This window comes from Arvicanthis niloticus, chromosome 4 (genome assembly GCF_011762505.2).
Source record: "Arvicanthis niloticus isolate mArvNil1 chromosome 4, mArvNil1.pat.X, whole genome shotgun sequence".
Taxonomy (NCBI): Eukaryota; Metazoa; Chordata; class Mammalia; order Rodentia; family Muridae; genus Arvicanthis; species Arvicanthis niloticus.
In genome coordinates this window covers 110,364,069-110,372,422 of record NC_047661.1, presented here as the reverse complement: position 1 = coordinate 110,372,422, position 8,354 = coordinate 110,364,069, and the positions used below count along the sequence as shown (strand labels likewise).

Genomic DNA, 8,354 nt, shown 5'->3' with positions numbered 1-8,354 from the left:
CAAACGAGCGTGCACAGGGAGGCTAGCATTTGCTGTCGTGAATCTTCCTCAAGTACTCTTCTAATTTACTCTTTGAGGCAGGGTATTTAATTGAACCCAGAGCTTCCCTCTATGGCTCACCTATCTGCTGTGGGACCATCTTGTCTCCACCTCTGAGGCTGGAATTAAAGTTGAGCTGTTGTGTTTACCTCGAATCTATGCTGGTTCTGGGGATCTGTCCTCTGGTCCCCTTGCTCACAAGGCAAACAATTGCTTTAATCACTGAGCTATCTCCTTAACACTTGTCAAATCTTTGAGTCAGTCAAGATTTCACTGTATAGCCCTGGCTGGCCCAGAGATCATTGTAGAGACTAGGCTAGTCTTGAACTCACAGAAAATTATGTGCCCTTTGGAATTGAGATTGAAGGTATGCATCACCTTAGCTGGCCTCCTTTGTGGGGTAGGCATTGTAGGGGCAGGCAATGTTTACTTTGTAGTACAGGATGACCTAGAAGTCACTATGTAGAACAGATTGGCCTCGACTTCTGAGGTCTGGCTGCATCTGCTTCCTGAGTACTGGGGTTAAAAGTGTGCACCACCATGTTAGCCCAGTGTGCACCACCATGCTCACCCTATTTTTTTTTTTTCATGTAGTCCCACCCCACCCTCACACTAGACCTCTCTGAAAGTCCTTTGGAATTTGTTTCTTCAAATATCTCCTGCTCTCTTATCCATAGTCTTTCTCTCTATCAAGTACTCCCCGTTCGTGTCAGGACTGGCCTCTGCAGTTCTTCCCTTACTCCTAAGATTCTTTTAAACATCACAGCCATGGGGAGCTTTCTCCGAGGCTGAAACATGAGTTGAGAACGGTGGCCTTCCCTCACACCGCTTACACTGTTTTGTATTAACTCCTCTGCATGCCCATCTTCCCACTTTTTCATAAAATCTATGCAGGCAAAGGGGGCCCAGCTCGTTCACCATCCTGCACCCGAGTAAAAGAATCAATGTGTAGAAGAATACCCACGGCTGAATCTGAGCACTGCATTACCTGCTGCTTCACCCTAAATGAGCTACTTAATCTTTCTGACACATCCCTGCTTGCATCAAATGCATGTCTCCTCATGCTAAGTAACAAAATTCAGTAAGATAGGGATCAAAACAGTCTGACTTTGAAGATTACCGCAGACGTAAGGAGCACAGCTCAGTAGTAGAGCTCTTGCCCAGCACACTGAAAAAGAGAAGAAAAAGTCTTATGGTACTTTGTTAACAGCAGAGCCTAGAGCACAGTCCTGAATTGTCACTGACCTACAGAAGACTGAATTTGACTCTTCAAAAAAGTGTGCTTTTATCAGTTCTCTCTTTTAAAAAAATAGTTACATTTTCCCAGTGTGTGCATAAGTGTGTCTCTGTGTGTGTGTGTGTACCCTAGGACATGCCTAGGCCACACCTGTGGAAGCCAAAGGCTAACTTGCGGGAGTTGACTCTCTTCTTTCCCCACTTGTGTCTCTCCGGTCAAACTTCTGCCAGCAGGCACCTTTGTCCACAGGGCCATCTCCCCCATCTTCAAAACATAAAATAAGATGCAGGTCAACAAGATGGTTGAGCCGGCAAAGACGCTTTTCATCCAAGGCTGCCTAAGCACAGTGGTATTTCTGGGTCCCACATACAGGAGGAAGGACAGGATCAACTCCACAAAGTTGTCTTTTGATCTCTGCACCAACACTCTCACATATTCCTCATCTACACACACAGTATTTTAATAAAACATGGAACACTTTATAATGTTGCATTTTATCCCTGCACGTGAGCCAAGCTCATCATCTCTGCAATATTTTAATTTTAGTAAATGTGTGGTCAAAAAGAACACTGTTGTTGGTTTTGGGTTTTACTATTTATTACATTTTATTTATAGTGGGGGGGTGGTATACATGCTATGGTGCATGTGTAGATGTCAGAGGACAACATGTGAGAGTCCACTGCTTCCTTCTACTGTGAGGTTCTGAGTGCTTGAACTCAAGTTTTCAGGTCTAGCAACAACCAAGCACCTTTATCCAAAGCCATCTTGATGGTACTGTTACTTTTTAGTGGCAGGACCTCACTATGTAGACCGGGTTGTCCTCGATCATACCACATTCTTCAAGCCAACCCTAAATGTGCAGCAGTTCTTCTTGCTCTTGCTTCTACAAACTGAGATTACAGATGTGCAATACCATTTTCTGAATGAACACTGAAACGCAAGCTGCTCTCAAACTCTGGCTTAACCTCCAGAATTCTGGCACTACAGGTATGCATTACCTCATGTGATTTTTTAATTTTTTTTTTTTTTTTTAGGTTGCCTGTACCTCTAAGAGTCAACCTCACCACCACCATCTCCCCCCCCAAAAAAAGTGATAACTTCACATTTTCCAAGACTTTCAATCTAGACAGATTTTTCTAGTTCTTGCTTCCTGGAACATAGTGGCTTCAGGCATTCCCTGCATGTAAGTGGTTCAGGAAAGTTTACTTCATTAAGTTCTACTATCTGTTTTACAAGACATCATCAGGGTCTGGCAAGAAGGCTCAGCTGCTGAAACTTCTTGCCAAGCAAAACATCTTCACCTGAGCTCAATCACCAGCACACAGATTGAAAAGTTGTCTTCTGACCTCCACACAAGTGCTGGCAATCACACTCACATGTATACACATGTGAATAGCTGTCACACACAGGCAAGAATAAGAGCAATGAGAGTTTGTGGATATATATATATACATACATACACACACACACACACACACACACACACACATATATATATATATATATATATGCGTGGGTTATAGCAGCTGTCTAAAGTTCATGAGGCCCTACTTTTTGCCTCTTTGCACCACAGAAGTATATCAATTCAAGCAAAATGAGTGCATCATAACCAGGCTAACAGCCTGTACCTGGTGACACCAAGCCATGAAAACACAGCCTTCTGCAACCATTTCTTTCTTGCATGTCCCTGCCCAGGCTTAGTAAGACCACTGACCAGAGGATGGGGAAGACAAGGACCCTCTCAGGATACCTTGTCACATCCTACCTTAAGAGACAAATATGTCACCTCACACCCTTTCTGGGAGGGGTCCCTGGTTTGTGACCAGTGCTTAGATATGATTCACAACAAGCTGTTGTAAAATGCAAGACCATAGGCTGCCCATCATGCCAAACAGTAATAACATTGTGATCTAAGATATCAAATGAGAAGCCAGGTTTGGTGGCACACACCTTTAATTCCAGCAGATGCAGGCAAATCTATATATCTCAGTTTAAGGCCAAGCTGGGATATATAGAAAACCCCTGTCTAAAGATTCATATATATATATGAGAGAGGGAAAGGGGGGAGGGAGGGAGGGAGGGAGGGAGGAAGAGAGGGAGAGGAAACAAATTGTAGTGTCAGCCTTGGAGGAAACCACTGACTTCTCATACGCCCATGGGCTCTGAGCTGGAAGTGAGTCAGATCTCATTAGATTTTCTACACACTTGTCTAGAAAATTTGCAAACACTGTAGAGGATATAAAGAAAATTGGATATCAAATAATACTACCCTGCTTCATTTCAATTTCTATGTCTCATAAAAATCTACAGATAAGAATATCTGTAGAAAGGGAAATAATGTAACAAAGAGAGGCCTAAACTAGTCTTGCTTAGTTGCTGTTTTGGTTTGGAGACTGGGCCTCACTGGCACAGTCCAGGCTGACCTGGACCTCATTATGTAGCTCAAAATGGCCTTGCATTGAGAAATCCTCTTACTTTAGCTTCCTAAGTTCTGGGACTAGAGAAAGAAGGCATCATTTCAGGCTCCTGAATGCCTTTATTTATTACGTATGCACAGATAAGCGGTCCCAGCGGTTTTGAAGTGCTTATAGATCTGACTCCTGCAAACCTGCTGAAAGGCCTGGTTAGCCTTCACCCCAGAGCTAATCCGTGCGTTTCTCCTCAGGACCTCCAGAATTGGAGTCAGGAACCTGCTTACACACAGTTCTTCCCAAAGCTCCCTAGGTGGTTCTGATCGGTTTTCCAACTGGCATCATTTTGAGTGTATCTCCAAGGACCCATGCCTCACTAACAAGTTCAGCAGAGGGTGCTCTTTCCATCTTCCAAATTCCATGCTAGGTGGGATGACTACTGTTAGGTCACTCCTGAAAGTCAGGAGTGGGTCAGAAAGGCAATTTCACCCTTTTCAGGCATCAATGGAGCTAAATTAAGACCTTACTTACTTTTTATTTGTGTGTTTATACCGTGCAGAGGGGGTTGGGGGTTGGGTGCAGGAGCTATGTCTGGGAATTGTAAGTCTCTAAACCCTTGAGCCACCTCTCCACAACATAAAAGATATTTCAATCACCTTCCCTCTTATGCAGGATGATTATGTCTTACCCTCTTCTCAAAAAAACTGAGACCAAAGTACAACATTCAATGATCTATGCTCATCAGAAGAGGTGAGAATCCAGACATGATGGCATCTGTCAGTTATCCTAGCATGTGCCAGACTGAAGCAAGAAGATCACAAGTTCAAGACCAGCCTAAGGCAGTCCTATCTAAGACTGTCATCAAGCTAAGTAAAATCAAGCAGAAAAAAAGACAAGATAAACCAAAAGAAAGGACAACAAGGTTTATGGAGGAGGAAGTGGAGCTATGAAGAGCAGCAAGTTAGGAAAGGGGTCCAGGTTTCCACTGCACAGAAGCTGCAGGAAGAAGCTGGTGGCTCATGTGGCCACATAGGCAGTCCTCACTTGAAGGTGTTTTTTACTAGGATGAAAATGGACAAAGACTCTTTGAAGATACTTGAGTAAAAAGCCAAATTCTGACAACTAGGGCAGGAAATTAAGGCAGAAACAATGAAGAAAACGAAGGAGTACTACTCTTGCACACAATGTTGTATTGAAAGCTACTAAAGTGAAGGAGGGTAAGACTGACTCACCGTTACGAGTAATACTGAAAAACATGATTTACACCTGTTTCTAGACGGTGCTACATAGCTGTCACCCCAGTACTCAAGAGAAAGAAGCAGAAAATAGCAATACGTTCACAATTTTAAGACCAGCCTGGTCTATGTGGTGAGTTCAAGATCCACTTGAGCTTCATGGTAGCACCTTGTTCAACAAAGCAAAGTTGGGTGTAGGGGTGCACATCTTTGATTACAACAGTGGGGAGGCAGATGCAGGTGGATCTCAATAAATCTGAGATCTACATAGAAAATTCCAGGACAGCCAGTCCTACAAAACAAAAACAAAAAAAACTCAAAAACCTCAGGCATTGTGGCTCATGCTTATAATCCCAGCACATGGAAGGTGGAGAGAGGGGCTCAGAAGTTCAAAGCCAAACAAACAAACAAACAAAGTCAAAGCCAGCCAGGGCCACATAAAAATTCCAAAGCTATTTTCCTTACATGAAATCATAAAAATAAAAAAGCTTTGAAAATTACAGGACATTGATATTAGCAACACACAATATTTCTGAAGAGTTTTCATGATATTTGTCCAAATAATGATCTTAATGGTCTCTTCATAATACCTCCAGTAATGTTTTAATAGGATTGGAAGAGGGAAATATCACACGAGTTCATCCATAAACCAGGTCAAACAAGAGGTCATAAGTACAGGTCATACTAAGAAAAGAGACTATGTGTGCCCTCATATCATTATGACAACTGGTTTTAGAAGACAATGTTTTATCATTATTGATAAGTCATTCAGCTCACCAGGCTAACAGGTTATATGCAAATGTTTTTATCTAAGGGTAATATCTTCTTATTAGCATTCTATGCATCTACCTCCCTCCCTTTGATAGGAAGAACAGCAAAGCTGCCGCCTAGCAAAAATGCTGTACCCACTGACCATCAATTGTCTTTTGAAATTGCCGATATAATTGTATATCACATTATATATACTTCAGAAAAAAATAGGAAATGGCAGGGTAGGATTTAACGTTTCTGTGAAATCTCTGTAATTCTTTCAAAGCTGTAGGCAGCATAATTCTTAAAGAAAAGAAATCAGGTATTTAAAAACAATGTTCTACACTGCAGGCAGGAAGAACAGGGAGAGTGCACCTAGTTTTTGTTGGTGTACTGTCTTTGTTATTAGCACAATACAAAAGAAAAACGAACAAAAAAAAATCAAAAAACAAAACCAAACCTGCAGTGCACTGTAAGGCATTTCTTCAGTGGACAGCAACAGACAGGAAATGGCCTCTTCTCCATGAAGCTTGGTGGAGAAACAACTGACTTAGACAACAGATGGTCAGGCCAATCAAGTCGAGTCTGACACAAAGTAGCATGGCACTGGGTTGGTGTTACTAGTCTCTCCCTCCATCAGGAAGCAAAGACTGGGTAGTGAGGTAGCAGCACCTCTTCTTTCTCATTTTAGAGACATAGCTGAGGATCTGATAACAATCGGCTGTTGTTCAGATAGTAAATTATCTTTTAAAAACTAGATTAGCCACACCTAGGGGGGCAGATCTGAGAAATACATAGTACTGACAAAAGCTGGCTCTGAATTCCTCCTACAGATGGACTCTAATGCCAGCAAACAAGTGATTATGCACACCAGCGCCGTCCTTTCCCAGAAGTAGCTAAGAAAGGAGGCTTTCTTTCAATCAACAACAAAAACTGGAAAAACAAAAACTCATAATCTACAGACATTCATAGTTTCACTTCATTTTTCTGATGAAAAGTCACAGTAGCCAATAAGAATAATATTTTTTCTTTTAAAGTAACAAATGTCATGGTGGTTAAGGGTGGGTGGGGATACAGAGAAAAGAATTTGGCAAGAAAATGTTCAGAAAAAGCAACTGTAACACAAACATACTTCCAGATAGACAAGAACCACCTGCTACAACAGAGAGGTTTTAAAAGATGAACCAAGGAGATAATTTTAAAGGCTTTTCTTTTGTTTTAAACAATTTTAATATAAAGAAACTTTTAGACATGTCAGATATATACCATGTTTTTAATCCCAGCTCTTTAGAAGCAGAGAAAACAGATCTCTAAGTTTGAGGCCAGCCTAGTCTATATAGTGAGTCCTGGCCTAGCCAAGATTATATAGTGATGCTAGAGAGATGGGCGGGGTGTGGGTGAAGGAATTTGAATATTTGGGGGGGGGCTGAAGAGATGGCTAGGCAGTTATGAAATCTTGCTCAGTTCTTGCTGAGGGTCTGAGTTCTTCTCTTGGGGAGCACCCACTTTGGGCAGCCCACAACAGCCTGCAGTTCTAGTGTTAGGGGATCTGATGCCTCTTCTGGACACTTCAGGTACCATACATGGTGCACACACATACACTCCGGACCACACACATACACATTAAAAAATACATACCAACATTAAATTTCCCATCTATTATTAAGCATAGAAAGCTATATAATTATGTATATATTCCTACAGCTAGTCAAGAAACACTCCTGGAAGTAGATGGTTTACTACTGATAAGAGTAATAAGTACCCACACACATACTTGGAGTCTTACTTAATCCTTACAACAACACTGTGTTTAACAGTGCTTAAGGGCTGAAAAAAAAAAAAAAAACTAATTCGGAGAGTTGGAGAGTTATGTAACATGTCTGGGTTCACACAGCAAGAGATCTAGGCAGATTTCCTGAAGTCTGTTCAACTCCAAAACCCACACTTTAAGCAACTCTGATACTATGCACGACAAAAATGCATTCAATGGTCTGTATAGAATTTCACATCCAAGTCAAGAAAAAAGAAATTATAAGGAATCTTCCGGTGTTTTAAAATCAGCAGTAAATTTAACTTCACACGAAATGCTTACAGGAAGACAAACAATTTTGTTCAGTTAATACAAAATCAGAAATCGGATTGCTTCTTTTCTCCTTCCTCTCTTTTCTTCTGTTTAAAATTAAATAATTACCACGGACATGGCTCCTTGCCCTTTAAGACATAAGTCCAGTGTGCAACTCGTCCTGTCAGGAGCCAGGTTCTCACTGGGAAATGGAATGGGTGACTGTCTGTGAAAGGGTACAGGGGGCTACTAAGCCCTTCAGGAGTAACTGCAGACCATCCCCAGAAGCCAGGCCTAATGATTAAACTAAGGTGAGGTACAGGAACCTGAAAAGGAAGGGAGAGTATGGAAGTCCTGTGTTCTCCACATGCATTCTGATACATGGGTATGAGCATTCAACAATCATGTACTCACACACCTTATTTATAAAATAATATTTCTTATTTGTGGATGTGCATGCATGTGTGTATCACAGCGAAATTGTGAAGGTCATATGACAACTTAGTAAATCAGTTCTCTCATTCTATCTCCATGAGGGCTCTGGAAATCAAAGCCAGGTTACTCTATTTGTGTAACAGGCACTTTTTACATGACTTCTAACATCAGCTGGCCAGCTTTCC

At 41.6% G+C, this 8,354-nt stretch overlaps 1 non-coding gene across 1 annotated transcript; it reads right to left on the bottom strand.

The window, feature by feature from the left end:
- Positions 1–1,739: 1,739 nt before the first annotated feature.
- On the bottom strand, positions 1,740–1,846 carry LOC117707945 (U6 spliceosomal RNA). The gene has a single exon (XR_004606687.1). It is a non-coding gene; the product is annotated as a U6 spliceosomal RNA (small nuclear RNA).
- Positions 1,847–8,354: the final 6,508 nt, after the last annotated feature.